This window comes from Pithys albifrons, chromosome Z (assembly GCF_047495875.1).
Source record: "Pithys albifrons albifrons isolate INPA30051 chromosome Z, PitAlb_v1, whole genome shotgun sequence".
Classification (NCBI taxonomy): Eukaryota; Metazoa; Chordata; class Aves; order Passeriformes; family Thamnophilidae; genus Pithys; species Pithys albifrons.
The window spans coordinates 15339202-15355475 of NC_092497.1; the positions used below are offsets into that span (position 1 = coordinate 15339202).

General features: G+C 38.3%; 1 long non-coding RNA gene across 1 annotated transcript; it reads left to right on the top strand.

Annotated features, from left to right (window-relative positions):
- Positions 1 to 13432: 13432 nt before the first annotated feature.
- Positions 13433 to 15212, top strand: LOC139684315 (uncharacterized). The gene is made up of 3 exons (XR_011699903.1): positions 13433 to 13470; positions 13970 to 14132; positions 15165 to 15212. It is a non-coding gene; the product is annotated as an uncharacterized lncRNA (long non-coding RNA).
- Positions 15213 to 16274: the final 1062 nt, after the last annotated feature.

Here is a 16274-nt window from a genome sequence, read left to right on the forward strand (position 1 = left end):
CTTTAATAATGGTCCTATCACTAGACCATAACAACAAATTATTTCCCTCTCTCTTAAAAAAATAGAGATCTATTAAAAACTACACAAAAATCTTAGCATAAACAGAGTAAAGATGTCCTATAGTTTTTATAGAAGGTAACCTCTTGTTTCATGGCTCATCACAAAATGGAATAAAAGCTGTGTATTATTATGACAAATAATGAATAGAGTATCTTATTATTGGCCAGAATATTTATAGATCTTGTAGAATTGTTGTCTAGAGGAAGGATGAAGGACTTCTGGTAATATTTTGTTCTCTTGGGTAAGGGCCAGATGCAATGTTCCAAAAAGTAATCTGGGTATGGGGGCATCTGAACGGACTTTTTGATCTTTGAATATAAGGGCAGTCCTCTGAATTATTTGTATTCTAAACACTGAAGACATGTGGGTTTTTTGCCTAGGATGTGACCGAGTGCTTTGAGCTCCAAGCATGTTGCCAATGCTTTCCAGCTCTTTGGTTTCATTGATGTGATATCTGAGCCTGGTGAAGGTTCTCAGAGCTGCTGCAGAGGAACAAGGTCTGAGGACTGTTCAAAGACATTTCCTGTAGCAAAGTCTTGTCAAGAGTAAGAGTTAAAGAAGCCAGAAATTGTAGGTTAGGATCTTCCAGTTCTAAATCTTTCAACTCCCTATTTGTCCAGGCAACTTTTAAACTAAACTTTCCAAAACTTTATTATCTCTTTATCTGGGATATTTGTGCACATGTAATAAACCCACAATAATTATCTGATGTCCTTATAAAAGTAGAATTATTCAGTGACAGTGTTTACATACAGGTTTGACTAGATACTCTTGTAAGGATTCTCATGCTTTCCCAAATTAGTAAATATAATTTCTAAATACTAATTATGCCTATGAAAAGGATTCTAGGCAATCTTCAATGAAATCTTCAAAGTCTGATTCAAATGCTAAACATCTGAGGCAGGTATGGAAGCCAAGGAAGGGATATAGCGACCTAATCAGTGCTGCCTTTAAGTCTAGCTGTTATGAATGAAATAACAGAACCAACCTTCCTCATTGGCAGCAGTTCCCAAAAAGTCTTTCCAGACTGACTTCATCAGCAGGAGAAGGGAATGAAAACACCAAAAGACATTCAGAGAAGAGTATCATATGTACTGGAAGGGTTAGAGTATTTTTGGGTACATGATGCTTGCATTCACATGCACTTTTTTTGGTATTTCTTAATACAGTTTTACATTTGCAAAAGAAATTATTTCAGATAAGCTGGATTTTAAAGAGCTTTGCTGAAGAGCAAATTTAAATGCATGCCTGTAATTTAGCCAAGCAATGAAATTCATATATATTAGGCAAAATGTTGAATCAACCTGCCTATTTGAAAATAAGTAAAAACAGTCTTGCAAAACAACTGGGATTCTAATGATGCAAATATTAAATAGATGAGAATAAGGAATTTTTTGTCTATCTGACAGTGAACACAAGCCTACCTCAAAAGAGACAGAAGTGTTTGCAAAACAAACAGAGCTAAAGTCTTGCTTTCAGAGAACAGCTTCAAAAATCTGTACCTTACCATGTGCTTGTATTATCAGTAAAAGATGCACAAAGAGAAGCAGAGCTTCTCTCAGAGAAATGGGAAGAACCAGTTGTGCTTGCTGTTGATGTATTTTTCCTTATTACATCTCAAAGGTATAAACTTGTTGTTCTTGGTATCTAACTGCCATTCCTTTATTTGCCTCAAGGTCATCTTAGCACTTATCAGTATAGCAAAGGTAAGAAAAGGTTATTCCTCTCTCTGCCATGGCACAGTTAACAGTCTGACAGGAGATGGGTGAGCAGGTTTTCTGTCCCCCAAGTGAGAGTCTGTAATATGGGATTATCATGTATGTCATCACTGGAGATCGATTGCCACCTTGTTTTGCAGCATCCTGGCTACTTGAAAACACATGGGACCTCACGGAAACTTGACTGTAAAACTGTGAAATAAGCCTTCATGAAGGAATTTCTTTGCTAAAGAGCAATCCCTTTTACCATTCAATATAGTGCAATGAATCTCTTTTCCATAAACAGAAATAATATAAACTACTCTTTGAAGTCAGTAGAGATTACTTTGATTTTAAATTACTTCATAGCTGCTGCTCCAAAACTATTCTAGTATAACTGGACAGAAATATTTCCTGTCATTTACAAGTCTACTGAACTACAGTTGGAAGGTGGTAAAATGTCAGTGTCATTAAATAAAAAACATGGATAGAAATTTCTCTGTAGTTCTGGGAATTTAATTTTTCAGTGTTAGGAATATTTTTTCTCCTGTTTTGTTTTTGGTTTTGGGTTTGGTGTTTTTTGGGGGTTTTTTTGGTCCCTTTCCTCAGCTAATTTGAATTAAGACACACTTTTGTTGTTTTAAAAATTAGCTATCAGTGAGTTGGGGCTTAATTGTATATTATATGTTTTTATATGTGTAGATCTTTCTGTAAGTTTTGTACTGTCACTTTTTTCCACTTTTAATAAATCCATTATTTATGTTTATTGTCAGTGTATTCTATTGTGCATTTGAATTGATATCACCTAAGGCAAAACTTTGATGGTAAAAGCTGACTTCAGCTGGTTTTAACCTGAAATACATCAGTTGTAGGATAGGTGGTGGTCTGGGTGCCGGACTTCAAAAACACATGTGATCCATGTTCCACTGCTGTCAAACTAAGTAATATCTGGGGTTTGGACTGTGTTCTGCCATGACTGTCGTAATCTCTCTTTGCTTCTTGTAGGGACTCTGAATAGTAGTCACATTGCTGTCTATGTTAAGATTATAATAGCAAGACTTCTGCCACTAAAAATTTACTCCAAAATGTTTTTCTAGACTTACATCTCATTATCATTCTGCTCTCTCAGATTTCTCTTCAGTGTCTTTTTTCATGTGTATGTAAAGTCTGAGCCCACAATTTACTTCCTTCCGGTTTGTTTCTGGTTTGCTAAGTTCAGAGCTAACTAGCTTTGGATGGTAAATGAAGATCAAATAAATTTCAGCATATATGTCCACACTGCCTGTCTGTCTTTCAAAGACTGGCCATTTCTTAAGTCTGTTACTAAAAGCTGTGCCTGTGCCACTTCCACAAGCTTTGATTTGGCATTTGTGAATAAGACTAGTTTTCAGTTCACCTGGCTGTAAAGCTCTACTGTTATGATGCAGTAGAAGTATTGTTTTTCATAAGAGCTGTATTAAGTGAATAAGAGAACAAACCCATGCTTGATCAGCTTAATGAGATAACAGGACATTTTGGCTTAGTACAGAAAGGCAGAGGAAATAACTGAAATTGATTACCCTGTTTATCACTGACTCAATTTGTTGGTTCCCTTGGAAACTGACATTGAAGTAGATGAAGCTACTAGTAGCCTGAAGGAGATACACATATAAGATTTCTATCAGCCACATTAACCATTTCTGGTTGTCAAGAGGGAGAGAAAAGTGCAACCTTAACAGAGGGATTAGGTTGCTATCCCTCCAAATGTAGCTAGTGTGACCTAATTATTAATTTGCATATTTGCTCTCATGAAAATGGAAGAATACTGTGTTAAACTACTATTACATTTTCATTTATTTTGTTGTCTGATCCAGATAGCAAGCAAAGTAGTTTAGCCTGTGTTTTGTGTGAAAAATATCCAAGAATAAAACACATTAGATTTTCAGTGAGATCTCAAAGTCTTTATTTTTAAATATTATTTGTATACTCTGTTCTATATTTAATATCACCTGCTGCATTTGAGTTTTGGTGTGATTTAATCTTTGTGATGAGAAGCACTTGGAAAACCTATGAAACTCAGAGACGGTGATTTACAAGACTAGAAATCTTTCCATAGACTACACAGTTCACAAATCCATTGGACAGGAGAAAAGACTGTACTGTCTGTAGACTCTGGAGTAGCTATAGGTTTCCAGCAAAGATATGGGGTTTCCAGTCTTGGTGGTATGTTTGTGGGTGTAGCTATCTTTTTTCAATGCATTTTTTATTTCAATGCTCTCTTCTAAGCCTCCAAAAGGAATGGCTGGGGGATTATATTGCTTGTTCCACTTACAGGATTGCTGTTCAAGAGCTGTGCCATAGTATTTCCTCAGAAATGTGTCTTCTCAGGTGCTTTGCTTTACTGCTGGATATTTTCTATCTCAATCAAGAACCTTATTTGGGTCCTTGTTTTGATTCCTGATCAAACTGATTCATGAGGACCTGAAAGCTTGAATCTGAAGTTTTTCATGTCAATATTCACAATTCTTCTTTCTTTCCTGAAGACAGGTTTTATCAAAACACAAAGGATTGTGAAGAGTTTTAGGCCTGTTCGCAGAGCCTTTTGGACAACAGATCCTGAAAACCAGAGAATTGGGAAGCCAGACCCTGTCTCTCTGTGGCTATGTCTGTACTTTGGGATCTGGGAAACATTCCCAGTTTCCAGGCTTGGACACTTGCCCTGAGCACGTTGATTCCCTGTGGGACAAAATCTGTGCTGTTTTCCATCCACACATGCACATATACGTACACTCAGTTTCTAAGGAGAAATCTGGGCACGTAGATCATCAGGGAGACCAAGCATGTTCTCACAGTGTACCTCATCTGGCCTGTCTGGGCTTGCCAAAAAGCCCACTTACGATGCAATCTATTTGGAATTAATGGGTTTTTTGGTTGTTTTCTCCAAATTTTAAGTGAAAGCCACTATTTTTTCACTGAAATACAAAGAACAATACCCCATATATACATGTGTAAGGAAACCTTCAGAAGTTTTACAGAGCAGGGAATGATAATATGTGAAAAGTTTCTGTATGGCTCAAAGTTTTAGAGTATTTCCAGTTAATATAGGTCAGGAGAACAGGATTCTCATAGACTGAATGGAAAGCATTCAGCTGCCCATATGAAACATATGCACTGTTGGCACTAACATAGCTGCAACTGTAGTCATCTTTGGCAGGCTCAACTTTTACTTGTTGTGTAAAAATATTTTCTGTCCTATTCTGTTTCCTTCTGCTGTTGAATATGGGTCTAAGAGTTTATTGACTTCACAGTCCACTTTTCTGCCTACAGATTTTAAAACCGCTATCTAAGGAGCTACCACCAACTAACAAAAGTAGAATACAAAAAAATTATCACACTCCTACCCCCCAAAAATCAATTCCAGCTTTCTCTTTTCATTTTTGTTTTTTTTTTCATGTTTAAATGCTTAAATTGCCTTGCAGCTTTTCTCTACATTCAGTACTGAGTGCTTACATATTAACAGCTGCATACAGGGTAACCTTTTAAAATTGGGTTCTATTTAATTAAGCCATACACTAGCAACAAATTCTAATCCACACAATTGTAAATTGTCACAGTTGTGCTGTGTGCTTCCTCCTGCTGAAATCTGATTTTCTTGGTTTTCTGCCATAGGGTATATATCTGAAACAAACCGAATTCTGGGGATTAATGAGGAAGAAAGGAAAAGACCCTGAAAGCCTATTTTGTTTACTAGTTTGAGCTCACCAGAGAGATCAACAACATGAAGAGTTCTGTTCCCAGTGGAGCTTATACAGAAAGCAGTCACAGAGATGCTTTCCACTGTGATGAGGCACAGACACTGAAACTGTCCCATCTGTGAGCAATGCCCAGGCAGAATGTGCAAAAGATCAAAGAGGGGGAGGCCTCCTTGGCACTGGGATATCAGGTCTGCCTACCCTTTTTCTTTTATGTTTTGTCCTCTTACTGCACAGAAATAAAGAAAACAGATAAAGAGAGGAAATGGTACAGTACTTTGTAAAGTCACTTTTCTCTAAAAATGCTTTTTCCTTCTCTCTTTTGCTGGTTCAAACCGACCAAATGGTAGTATGGATTAAATCTGTTCAGCCACAGTGCCACTGACAAAGCAATAGGTGAAGTGATTCATACCATAGATACTATGACAGATTTGTGACAATAAATTGAACTAAGGTGAGGACATAATGCTGTTGCCTTCTTGAATATCAAGAAAAAGATTTCTATCCACTTTCTGAGGACAGGATTTCCCCTTAATTTCTGAAATGCCAGTTTTAAAGTTATTTTTCACTTGTCCATATCTGAGGGGGAACTGTTATCAGCAGCACTTTCAACTAGTGTCCCATGCTGCATATGGGTTATTGAGCTTCCCAGCTATTGCTCTTTCCAGATCAGGAAAATAAAACAGATTTGCCTTCAGGTGTTCATTGTTTTTATGTGGCCCAATACAAAGCATGATGAAGTTAATGAATCTTTCTTCTATTTGAGTAGGATAAAGCCTCTGCCAAGCAAGATTTATGGAATTAAAATGAATTCAGTTATTTGCCTCTAAGAATATTTGTGTGATCCTCAAGTCTCTATCAGTGAAAATACATCTAGTTAGTACTGCAACAGGCACTTTAGAAGTTCAGCTTAATATGTATATTACTATTACAGTTCATGTTGATGAGATTTCAAGGAGCTTCCTGCAATTTATTACATGATTAACACTCGAACTTCAGGACACTGGCATTGTGCAACCTCTGGATTTCAGTTTCTCAGCACTTAAATAATGCATTTCTTCATCTACCCTTTTCCACTAGTTCAGTTGTATAAAATATGTCATTACTTTTTTATGATTGTTCTGATTCTTTTTTCCTGTGGATTGCTTTATACAGATCTGTTTTATGAGAAGTGTGCTTGAAGTGTTTTATTGGAGAAAGGGGGTGGGAGGGTGTGTGTGTGTGTGTGTGTGTCTGGGGACGTGTTATTTTGTTTGGTTTCATTGTTGCTGTTATTTTTGTTATTGAAAGTTGTATGATATAGCATAACTTGAAAAGAAGATCCTGATACCTGTCAAAGTAATTTCCTAGAACAAAGGAGTTTGGTCAAGAGATTTCTGTAAAGCATGTTTCTATTATTTCTACATTCCACTGCACAGGAATTTATCATACAGGGAAATAATGATGTGATTGTCCATACTGTGATTTTAACTAAGTGAGATTTATTTTTACTGCTCAGGAATAAAGAACAGTTTACCTTGTTTTAAAAGTCAAGGTACTGAATTACCAAGGTTTCAAGACAGAATAATCCTCATTGGTTTTCTGTTTCTTCTCTTAACTTTTCACAATATGGCTTTTGCTTCTGCCCATATTTATGACTGTAAAATATTCCACAGAGGCAACTGTGTTTTTGCTTCACAGTTAAGCTGCAAAACCTGACAGTGTCTGCTTTTCAGTAGACAGAACTTTGAGATATGCTTTTGTTTATTCAGTGATGAGATAAAAGTCAGATTTGCTTTTCTCTTTCACAAAATAACTGGTCATCAGGGATAAGTAGCACAGATAAATTACATGTTAGTGATTTGAAAAAACTTAGGTGTAATTCACTGCCTGGATATCAGCAATCATCATCTTGAGTATAGTTTATCCGGAAATTATAAAAAAGGGCACTTCCTTTAGTTTGGAGTTATGTTCCATAAGAAAAATCTAATTTTATGCATTTCAACAGTAATTTTTCAAATGTCAAGCATACAAACATCATGCAGTTGGTCAGGGCAAGCTAATGACATTCAGTATTCTGTGCTTTCCTCTCAGGGCTGCTGCAATACAATATCCAGGCAGCCCAGTGCAGACAAAGGGATGCCCATTCTGTTCACTGAAAAACTAACAAGACTTAATAGTTAAATAACATAGCTGCATTATGATCTATTGTATCAGATACTGAAAGCGGAAAGCTGACTTTTAATCTAAAGCCATAGTAATGTGTTAAGCTAAGATACATGTAGCGAGGAGGCTCCTGATGCAGCAGTAGATCAAGAAGCTTGCATTAATCAACTCAGCTAAAATGTATTCCAAACCTTAGCCAAAACCAGTTCTGGAAGGAATATATTTAGTGCTAACAGGTTCTTAGTCAAAGACATCACTGGAAAAAATTAGAGATGTAAACTGAGATTAGAGATATTAGTTAAAAAGTTCAGTTGTGGAAAGGAAAAAAAAGGATTGTTCATTACTTTATCTGTTGGTTTTGGTGATTTATCCAGATCACTCTATGGAAAGCCTAAGACATCTTGAATTTCACAAAAGTTTATGATTTGCTGGATAGCAGCATGGGTGCTGCAAGAATCTTGACAAAACACTTGTTCCCATGAGAGAATGCACTTTTTAGAAAAACATTACCTCTCAAAGGGCAACAGGTTACGTGGACTTCAGTATCAGGACTCTTTGTGGAGTAACCCAATGTATAAACAGGCCATTTCAATATTATGACTGATAATTTTTTTTTTTGGCTACTGATAGGTATACTTCAATAGCTTGATGTTTACAATCCAAGTTTCAGAGCATATGTGTTTCAAACAAAGGCTGTAGACTAGTCATACAAGTTTAAAAGAGGTTAAGATGTAGCTACTAGCAGTACCTAACCGTATTTCATGAAGCTAAGCAGCAGAAATGAGAAGACTGTATTTCTTTACAAAACAGGTAGAAAACCTATTGGTTTGGGTATAAAAATGATTATGGTGGGCTTTCTGGAGAATCAGTGAGATTCCCTGTTTAGCTGACCCTTTGCACGCCATTAGGAGCTGCTTGTGTTCCCTGACGGCTCTACATGGTTCTCATTTCTATGCAAATAAAAGGAATGTCAAGCAATATGATGGAGTTTTTAAATGATCAGTTTATAGCATCTCTATAAGTGAATTGGTATGTTTGGGGTGTTGCCTGCACCCTCAGTTTATTGGAAATCTTTGATTACGCACTGGAGAACAAGAGAAATACTAATTATAAGACAAAAAAATGGTATAAACTATGGATGAATAAATTGAAAACCTTCACTAGACAAGAGGAAAGAAATGGCATTTAAATTACCAACAAAAATCAAAAGACTGTGAAGGTGGAGGGTAAATGTAGGCCAGAAATGATAACGATTCTAACTAGAATGGCAAACATCTTTACAATATACTTTAGGTTAATTGGAAGAAAACCATTCAACTTCTTCAGTGTTTTAAATTTGTCTGTTGAGTTAGCACATGATAACAGGGGTCTTGGCTTTAGAAATTAACTGTTTATAATACAAGCAGCTGCTCTTAATGAATGTTATTTACATTTTCTTAAGCCATTAAAATATTGCTGCAGTGTCCCTTACATCAGCTTTTCAGAAATCTTTCAGTGAAGATACTCAGAGTCTTAAGTCAGCACGCTACATTGAACAAAACTGAACCTGCTGCAGTTAATCATATAATCCTTTTGATCATGAGGAAAAAGGAAAATGGTCAGTTTGTGTTAAACCTCTGTAATTCATCTTTCCAGCTCACATTTCATCTTTCCCAATTACAATTCTGGTTCTGTCTAGCAGCTATGTTGCCATAATGGAATATTGCCACAAAATAGTTGATGAAGTAACCTTTTTTACCAATTCTGAGTAGTATTTTCTGCATTCTAGAAGTCAATTGCATCAACACTGCAAAATACAGATAGAGATGTATCCATGTTTGTTTAGGTATTGTGATGTTATTATTTCCCTATCTAGTATCTTATTTTTACAGGATTATTTTCTTTGAAGTGCTTTAAAAAATAATTAGAGGTTAAATGTTTCAGCAGCATATAATAGATGTTATGTATACCACTTGCAGAACAGGTGGAGATGAAATCCACACATTGAGTTTACAGTGTGCATGTATCCATCCTGCTTATAAAGCCTTGTTTAAGAATGGAAATGTTGCAGTAAGGCTTATTTTTTAATTCCAGCTATCATAATCTGAAATGTTATTGTGTGTGTCAGTAATGCCAGGCAGTGTGTCTCCTACAGAACTGGCTTGAACAGATGAAGATGTGAAATAAGAAAGTGTAGGCCATGTCTCTGAGAGAATCAGAATATACAAATGGGTAGTGTACAAATATTTAAGAAACACTCTGAACAGTCAGTTGAATGAATGCAGGACTATGTGAACTTATGAAATATTATGTACTCTTCAGTTAGTAAATAATAAACTGTAATTATTAAGATATAGTGCCTCCATAACTAAAGTATTAAATTCACATAAATATTTCAGCATAATTTTCAAAATTTAATGAAGCACAGAGTTTGCATCTAAGAAATGTATGTCTATATATTAGTTCACCAGTTTGGGTGCTGGGAAATCTGCACATTTCCATAAACACCAACATATTTTTTTAAGATTAAGTTTAGATCAAAGCTCAGTAATCTGAAAACTCCAATGACAGTTCCTTCTGCCATCCCTTTTTAATGCATTTTAGATGGTAGTGCAAGTGGCTGACCTCCAAGATTCTTATTAGTATCTGGAAATGAGTAAGCCCAGGTATTTCTTCAGAGAATGAATCATAGAATCATAGAATCAATTGGGTTGGAAAAGACCTCCAAGATCATCGAGTCCAACCCTTGGTCCAACTCTAGTTCATTTACTAGATCATGGCACCCAGCGCCACGTCCAATCTGCATTTAAAGATCTCTAGGGATGGTGAATCCACCACCTCTCTGGGCAGCCCATTCCAATGCCTGATTACTCTCTCTGTAAAAAATTTTTTTTCTGATATCCAACTTAAATTTCCCCTGGCAGAGCTTAAGCCCGTGCCCCCTTGTTCTATTGCTGAGTGCCTGGGAGAAGAGACCAGCCCCCACTTGGCTATAACTTCCCTTCAGGTAGTTATAGACAGTGATGAGGTCACCTCTGAGCCTCCTCTTCTCCAGGCTAAACAACCCCAGCTCCCTCAGCCTCTCCCCATAGGACTTAAGCTCCAGTCCCTTCACCAGCCTTGTTGCTCTTCTCTGGACCTGCTCCAGCATCTCAATATCATTTCTGAACTGAGGGGCCCAGAACTGAACACAGTACTCAAGGTGTGGCCTCACCAACGCAGAGTACAGGGGAAGGATCACTTCCCTGGTCCTGCTGGTCATGCTATTTTTGATACAGGACAGGATCCCATTGGCCTTCTTGGCCACCTGGGCACACTGTTGACTCATGTTGAGCTTCCTGTCAATTAGTACTCCAAGGTCCCTTTCTGCCTGGCTGCTCTCCAGCCACTCTGTGCCCAGCCTGTAGCACTGCATGGGGTTGTTGTGGCCAAAGTGCAGGACTCGGCACTTGGCCTTGTTGAACTTCATCCCATTGGAATCAGCCCATCTCTCAAGTCTATCCAGATCCCTCTGCAGAGCCCTCCTGCCTTCCAGCAGGTCGAAACTCCCTCCCAACTTGGTGTCATCAGCAAATTTGCTGATGATGGACTCAATCCCCACATCTAAAACATCAATAAAGATGTTAAACAGGGCTGGACCCAATACAGACCCCTGGGGAACACCACTGGTGACCGGCCGCCAGCTGGATGCAGCTCCGTTCACCAGCACTCTCTGGGCCCGACCCTCCAGCCAGCTCTTAATCCAGGAGAGGGTACACTTGTCCAAGCCATGGACTACCAGCTTTTTCAGGAGTATATTATGGGAGACAGTGTCAAAGGCCTTGCTGAAGTCCAGATAGACCACATCCACAGCCTTCCCCTCATCCACCAGCTGGGTCACCTGATCGTAGAAAGAGATCAGGTTGGTCAGACAGGACCTGCCCCTCCTAAACCCATGCTGGCTGGGTCTAATCCCTTGTCCACCCTGAAGGTGCTGTGTGATTGCACTCAGGATGAACTGCTCCATAACCCTGCCAGGCACAGAGGTCAGGCTGACAGGCCTGTAGTTGCCAGGGTCCTGCTTGCAGACCTTTTTGTGGATTGGGGTGACATTGGCCAACCTCCAATCATCTGGGACCTCCCCAGAGAGCCAGGACTGTTGGAAGATGATGGAGAGGGGTTTGGCAAGCTCTTCTGCCAGCTCCTTCATCACCCTGGGATGGATCCCATCTGGTCCCATAGACTTGTTAGAATCCAGCTGGCTCAGTAAGTCGGTCCCTATTTCCTCCTGGAATACAGGAGGGGTATTCAGCTCCCTCTCCCTGTCCACCAGCTCCAGAGGCCAGTTGTCTTGAGGGCCACCTGTCTTACTGGTGAAAACTGAGGCAAAGTAGGTGTTAAGTACCTCAGCCATCTCCTCATCTTTGTTAACTATATTTCCCTCCAAGTCCAACAGAGAATGGAGGTTTTCCTTGCCCCTCTTTTTGTTATTAATGTATTTATAAAAGGACTTTTTGTTATCCCTAACTGAAATAGCCAAATTTACTTCAAATTCCACTTTTCTTTCCCTAATTTTTTTCCTGCATGACCTAGCTCTATCTGTAAATTCTTCGTAAGTAGCCAGCCCTTTTTTCCATAGTCTGTAAACTTTCTTTTTATCCCTGATTTCTTGTGGAATCTCCCTATTTAACCAAGCTGGCTGTCTTCCCCTCCGGCTGGCCTTTCAGCACACTGATATAGCCTGTTGCTGTGCAGTCAAAATCTCCCTCTTAAAACATGTCCATCCCTCCTGGACCCCCTTACCTTTACGGGTTGTTTCCCAGGGTATGCTCTGAATCAGTTCTTTGAATAGGCCAAAATCTGCTCTCCGAAAGTCCAAGGTAGAGGTTTTAATGGTGGCTCTCCTTACATCCCTGAGGACTGAAAATTCTATTATTTCATGGTCACCATGCCCCAGGTGGCCTCCAACCACTACATCATCTACCAGCCCCTCTCTGTTTGTAAACAGTAGGTCTAGCAGGGCCTTCCCCCTGGTAGGCTCATTTACCAGTTGATGAAGGAAATTCTCCTCTATACACTCCAGGAACCTCCTTGACAGGCTCTTCTCTGCAGTATGAAGCTCCCAGCAGATATCTGGCAGGTTAAAGTCACCCACAAGAACAAGGGCTGGAGATTTTGAGACGTAGTTCAACCCTTTGTTCCCAATTCCATCAGAATCTCATACACTAGGGACATAATCTAGAACTTTTCTCTTGTACCGCACACTTTCTCTTATCCTGAGTTTTTGTCATATAAATTTCTGCAACTCTGAATCATGAGAGATAACAGAAACAGTAGACTTAAGGGAAAAATAATTAATATTTCAATATATCAAGTGTCTCTTTTGATAGACAGTTTTGTAAAATTAATTGGGTATCCTTCCAAAAAACTCTGTAGTTCAGGTTATGATATATAAATTTTTTATATCCAATTTGACTTATCTTACACATTTTTTATTTTTTTCTTTTAATTAGAAATCAGTATTTACATGCAACTCTGACTGATCAGCTCTCCTCAAGATCACCATGGTTAAATCTATCTTTGGAATTAAATCATCCTTGGAAATCCAGGTTCTTCATGGCCTGTGCTTTAAATGCTGAGTCTCCATGCCCATTAATAGTCATGGGGGATTGGACAGGAACAAACAACCTCTGTGTGTCGTGTAAGACTATTATGTGATTTGCAACCAGTCCTCTGATTATTAGAAGCCTCTGCCTGTGTTTGCCAAGGGTGTGAGACCTGTATTTGTCTACAGCCTGTTACTGCAAAAGTTGTGTAATATTGCTGCTGCTGCAGGTTGCCCCAGAAGGCTGTCAGATGATTTGTTGTAAATACGAAGTGTATGATGGGATTCTACGTCTCGTTTTTTCCTCCTCATTGTGACTTTGGATGCAGCCAAGTGTCAAGTTCCAAAGAATCTGATTTCTGCTCTTCTGTCTCAGTTGCACCTTTGATCAGCCCTGCTTCAGTCCTGCGCCTGCTATTGCCTTGGTGCCCTCACTCCTGGTGTCTGACCTTATTTCTTCACTGCTGTTGTACTGAGTTGTTTGCTCTGTTGCAGTTATCTGCTTGCTAAAATCTATTTGTTTCATAGTCCTGTTTGATACCCTCCTGTCTCTCATATCTGTCCAGGTATTTATCTTCAGTTATGTCTTCCTCTGGATCTTGGTCTGGCTGGCCATGTTGTCTAAAACATCCCTTGAAACTTTTCTGATATCTCTTTTGCCTGATGAAAATACCTGTTTCCATTAGTGAGACTGAGGAACACTCCAAAAGCTATTTTTATCAGTCCTTTTTACTTTATGTTCAGATGAATTAGCTTTTCTCTTGTCATTTCAGAGCAGAAAGATATTTCAGTTTGGATCTCTTCACTGACTCCACCTGGAGGACACAAGCCTTGATTAAGTTGTTATTTTACCAAGGAAAATTGCTTTTGTCAAGACTGTAGTGAAGTATTGAATCCCTGAGGGAGAGCTCCAAAGTCCTCTCATCATGTTTCAGGGTAAGGATGTATCTCAGACTAGTAATAATTCTAAAACAAGAGGAGGATTTGGCACTGATTAGGGGTAACTTGGATCATACCTGCAGCTTATAAAGGTCAGCTGCTATTGAAAGGATGTATTTGCAGCTGCAGAACTTCATGTGTTTATTTTCATATTTATTTTAATGGGGACAAGCTACTATGGTAGCTTTCATGTAAAGAGACTGTGGCCATGATAAAATGGATTAATTTAGTCTACTTCCAGTTTGTATTCCTTAGAATGACAAGAGATAAGTTGGTGATGAAGGTTAATATTAAACTATTCTATTGTAATACTGAAGGGTTTCATAATTTCAATCATATTCAATTGCTAATGAGATCAGGCTGGATTTGAAGACTCATCAGAAGAAATTCTCATTTTGCATGAACAAGGTAACCTTAAATGAACTGCAGTTTCAAAGAATTACAAAAGTCAAAGTCTGCTCCAACTGAAAATCTTTTTATCGACTATCTGATTATACTTTTACTCTCTTGTTTGCTTAAGGCACCAAGTCAATGCCGTATACCTCTGACACAGCAGTTGAAGCAGAGGAACATACTGTACTAATAAATAGTAATGTCTGAGTTGCAGACAGACCTGTAATATTTGAGATGAAAACAAAATCTACAGAAAAAAAATCCTTGTAGTTTCAGATAGGAGTAAAGAAATACTAATTTTTTCCACTTGCAAATCTGGCCATATGTGACTGTATACAAATCTTGTTGGCTGTAGAAAATAATGTAAAGCTTAAGGTTGTTTCTGCAGTAATGAAAGGAGTCAAACTCCAGGGAAAATAAACATGAGAGAGTTTCCTAGGCACAAATAGAACTTATTTCAATAATGCAAACAATGACTTCTATACCTGAGGCAGCCCTTGCAGAAATTTTTGTTGTTACTTGCTGCTGGTAACTGGAAGTTATATTGCTCGAGATCAGTCTTCAGCATCACAAAGTCACCCCTGCTTTCTGAGGTAGTACTTTGTGTTTCTTAATTTCATTTTCTTTGTCTCATAGAATTAAGAAAGGCAGCATCAAGGACAGTGAATCACATATGGAGAACTTTGATTCATTTGAGCTCCATTCAGTTCAAGGGATGCTGACGTGACAAGAGCTGCAGAAAACTGTTGGAACACTCTATTACGCCACCTCACCCAGGCCTGTGTCCTCTGACAGAGTCCCAAAGATTGGCAGGGTTTAGACTCTTGAACATGTACCTGCATGATAAATTATCCTGTGACATGTGTTGCAAAGCACATTTCTTGTGTGTTCTTCAGCTTTGTGTCAGCTTTTTTCATTGAAGGCTAAGCAGGCTGAAATTGCTCAATGTTTTTCATTAGACAATAAAGCAATTTATAACAAGTAATTTGTCTCTATGTTGAACCTTTATGTGTAACATCCTAAAGACATTTCTTTCAGTATGACATTCAGAGACAAAGAATGCTCCTTCATGAAAAAGCATCTTCGCATTCAGGGAACGAGAGGGGCAGTTCATATGTTCACAGCAAATTCAAGATTTACTTCAGTTGCACTAAAACAAAGGCTCAAAAGAAAGGTTTACACTTTTTGATTTGATATTCTGTTTCACAAACTTAAATTGGTATTTCAATAAAATATCAACTTAGTGTCTATTTTTTAGAGTGGTAATGTAATAACAGCATACCATGACATATATTTTCTATTTTATTTCCTCCTATATAAATGCAGCACCTTACTGCACACATTAAAACTCAGGAAAAGTTAACCGTAGAGTAATTTCTTACAGAATATGGCCATGTAAGTGATCCAGACTGTATGGACTCTGTGAGATTGAAGCATCTACCAGGCAAAGAACAAACAAAGACACAGCTGCTGCTGAGTGGTAAAGAAGAAGTCACTCCCTAGGAGTTCACACAGCAACTACCCAGACTTTCACACAAGAACTCTTGAAAGTTTCTCACAGGACTCTTGAGATGCACCTGGGAACCATTAGGATGTTTTATCAATACAGTGGACTTGTGAGATATGGAATATAACCAATAAGAAATGTTGCTTTATGGTGTGAAAATTACTATAGCCAACTGGCACATAGCTTTGACCTTATATAAGCCACTTGCAGTGTATCAATAAATGGCATTCTACCTAAAA